Here is a 3,727-nt window from a genome sequence, read left to right as displayed (position 1 = left end):
GAGCTATTGAGATAGCAGGTAAGGAAGGGTATATACTGCCAAGTCTGATGACCTGGGTTTGGGTCCAAGGACATGAACACCATGGCACTTGGCACATGTATTTACACACACACACACACACACACACAGTAAAAATGTAAATTAAAGAGGATAAGAATCATATACCACTCAGGGAGGGACTAGAGAAGATTGAGAATAGTAGAATCTCAGTGGTCAATAAGACCAGGAACAGCAGAGATCCAGGGACACAGACCTGGTGAGAAGGTGTTCCAAGTAGCCAAGTAGCCGGGGAGCAGAGAGATCTCTGCAGAGCGCTCAGAAAGTGCGCCCCCCCACCCCGCTTGGTTCAGGGAACCAGGAACCCTGCATCAGGCTGTCTGTTTTCCATCCTGCGGCCCTTGGGTCACCAGGAACAGCGGAGATCCAGGGACACAGGCCAGGTACAAGGGAGAGGCGAGAACCAATCACTGACCACAGACCATGTATAAACACAGACAACAAGATGGCAAGAGAAAAGGGAAAGAACGTACCCCAGGGAAACCAAGACAACCTGGCAACACCAGAACCCAGCTCCCCTATCACAGCAAACAGCGGAATGCCAAACACTCCAGATAAAGAAGACTCAGACCTGAAATCACACCTCAAGATGATGATAGAGATCCTTAAACAAGAACGGGAGGAAAAGCATAAAGAATTAGAAGCTTTTAAAGAAGAAACAAAAACACTCAAAGAACTAGAGGAAAACAGAACCAAAGAGATGAAGGAATGGAAAAAGAAATTTAAAACGGAAATGGACACAATAAAGAAAACACTAAAAGAGACAACCTTATAGGTAGAAAACCTAAAAAAGAAATCAGGAGTCAGTGGTCAATAAATGCTAAAACTTATTGTATGTGTTGCTGTGTGATTACTCACAAGGTGAGCAGCCTGCCCACCCAGATACATATCATTCACCAATCTTGTAAACATCGTGGGGCACCTTTATGCAATATCAGAAGGCTGGAAGTATCCTCTGAGGCGTTGTTCTGTGAACCACGTATGTGAGCCAGAGACCATCTGCAGAGTCAATGGATGGTTCTAACCACTGTCATCTCCGAGACTGGATCTCAGGATCCCAGATTTGAACCTGGAGAGAGGAAACCACTTTTCTGCCCCAGTGCCTTAAAAATAAACTTTATTTTATTTATTTATTTTAGATGTAAATATTTAATTTTTTTAGATTTATTTATTTTACATATGAGTATACTGTAGCTGTCTTCAGACACACCAGAGGAGGGCCTCAGATCACATTACAGATGGTTGTGAGCCACCATGTGGTCGCTGGGATTTAAACTTGGAACCTCTGGAAAAGCAGTCATTACTCTTAACCTCTGAGCCATCTCTCCAGCCCATGAACTTCATTTAGAATTTTTTTACATAATAAAATTACCTATGATTCAGAATATGAAGAGAGCCAGTCTGTTAGAGCACTCTACACCCCTCACACACACACACACACACACACACACACACATACACACACAGAGGGAGACTGATCTGGGAACACACCAAGTTGGACAGAGCAGCCTTGGACAAGGGAATCTATAGCACTGATCTCAGAGCTAGAATGTGCTTTATGGAGGCTGGGAAATTTAAAAGATGGGCAACCATTCTACACATGATGACCATGGCTTAAAGCACAAACTCGATACAGCAGACAGACTTGAGGACTGGTAGGCTGCAAGACAGGTTTGAAGGACTCTCAGAAAAGCAGCCAAGGGATGACGTAAGATCCAGTGCGGTTTACAAGCTGAGGTTGGGAAAAGGTGGACAAAGGTCCCATCCACCAGGTTTAGGAAGATATTCGACAAGGATTTTTCCTTCTTTAAAAAATTTAAAATGAAGTTCATGGGCTGGAGAGATGGCTCAGTGGTTAAGAGCACTGACTGCTCTTCCAGAGGTCCTAAGTTCAATTCCCAGCAACCACATGGTGGCTCACAACCATCTGTAATGAGATCTGGTGCTGTCTTCTTGCCTGCACCAAACATGCAGATGGAATGCTGTATACATAAATAAATAAATCTTAAAAACAAAAACCCTAACTTTATATTAAAAAAAGAAAAGCTTACCTTTTTTTGAGACCAAGCTCACTATGTTGTGCTGGTCTGCCTGGAACTCACACAGATCTGCCTGTCTCTGGTGCCAGTGGGCTACCACACACCTGGTTTGAAACAGACTTAAAGAGGTAGGAGGAAGGTTAGGGATCTAAATCAGTGCTGTGAACAGACACTGTGGCCAAGGCAATTTTTAAAAAATAGCTTTTAATGTAAAAAGCTCAGACTAGGGTTAACATGCTAAAACAGAAATTTACCACATAGCCTCCCAAATCCCTAATGTCTCAAAACAGAAGTTCACACTTAACCATGCCAACTTCTGAAAATCTAAGATTACACAGTATTTGCAGTAGCCAAGTTCAAAAGTTCAAGAAGTAATGCAGAAAGTTTTCTATCAAAGGCTTCAGTAAAATAATTCACCTAATCTCACCTGTCTTCAAATAAGCCCGTGGAAACTCTGCAGCCCTGCGTACATGCCTCTAACGGCAGCGCTGGGTAAGTGAGTGGTAGAGGGAAGTGGGCTCTGGTTCTCAGCTGCCCTTAGCCGTGCTGAAGGGGGTCCATTCCTTCTCCACCCTCTCCTCCACACTGGCCATCAGCCTGCATGATCAGAAGGGAATGCACACATGAAGCCATGACAGTTAGCACTGTGACTGCAGTTAGAGTCGTAGAACTTGGGTTAAGGCCAGGAAAACAATACATTTCTTTTTCCCCTGTCCCACATTTAGTAAACCAGAACTCTAAAATAAATATTTTTCATTTTAAAATCAGTATTTTTATGATTAATTAAATGAGCAAACGTTTTTTAGTCCATTATTTCTGGTTTACATTACAAATGGCTTCCATAAGATGCGACTTCCTGACTCACTATTTGTCTACATGTTTGCGGGAAGCTTCTGTAGCCTTTTCCTGGTAGGAACTCCAGTTTTTCTGAATTCTTCCCTTTCCTGGAGATACTCCAGTTTGCATTCTTCATAGAAGGCTGGGTCATTATAGTAAGCAGTTAGACAGTCTTTCAATGCAAAAATTCTCGGCATTTTAATACCATAAGGATCCCGGAGTCTTTGCAACATCTGGTAAAATCTTCAACTTCTTCAGAACACCTTTCTCTGGCCTCTTCTCTCATCATCTTTGGAATCAGAACATCTTTCTCAACATGTCTGAGATGCTGCTCTGAGGGGTCCAGCGCCACCTCGGAGGCCAGAGAAGCAACAAGCCACTCGTGGGCTCTGGGGACAGGAGGGGAGAACCAAGGCAAGTTTTATAAAGAACAACATTTAACTGGGGCTGGCTCACAGGTTCAGAGGTTCAGTCCATTATCATCAAGGTGGGAGCATGGCGGCATCCGGGCAGGCATGGTGCAGGAGGAGCTGAGAGTTCTCCATCTTCAGATATGAAGGCTGTTAATGGAAGACTGACTTCCACGCCCACAGTGACACACCTATTCCAACAAGGCCACATCTCCTAATAGTGCCACTCCTTAGGCAGAGCATATACAAACCATCACACCTAGCATGCACAGGTCGTGGGGGTCAATCTCCAGCACCACTTTAAAAAATAGGATGGGGGTGAAGTTGGGGGTGTCACAGGTTTGGGATGTGGCTAAAGCCACCCAACAGCACAAGCCTTGTGAC

The 3,727-nt window shown here is 44.0% G+C and overlaps 1 pseudogene across 1 annotated transcript; it reads right to left on the bottom strand.

Moving 5' to 3' along the window:
• Positions 1 to 2,968: 2,968 nt before the first annotated feature.
• LOC308424209 (COX assembly mitochondrial protein homolog) lies at positions 2,969 to 3,276 on the bottom strand (annotated as a pseudogene). Its single transcript has one exon. The product of its transcript is annotated as a COX assembly mitochondrial protein homolog (transcript).
• Positions 3,277 to 3,727: the final 451 nt, after the last annotated feature.

This window comes from Micromys minutus, assembly GCF_963924665.1.
Source record: "Micromys minutus genome assembly, chromosome: 9".
Taxonomy (NCBI): Eukaryota; Metazoa; Chordata; class Mammalia; order Rodentia; family Muridae; genus Micromys; species Micromys minutus.
This window is presented reverse-complemented; position numbering and strand designations above follow the sequence as displayed.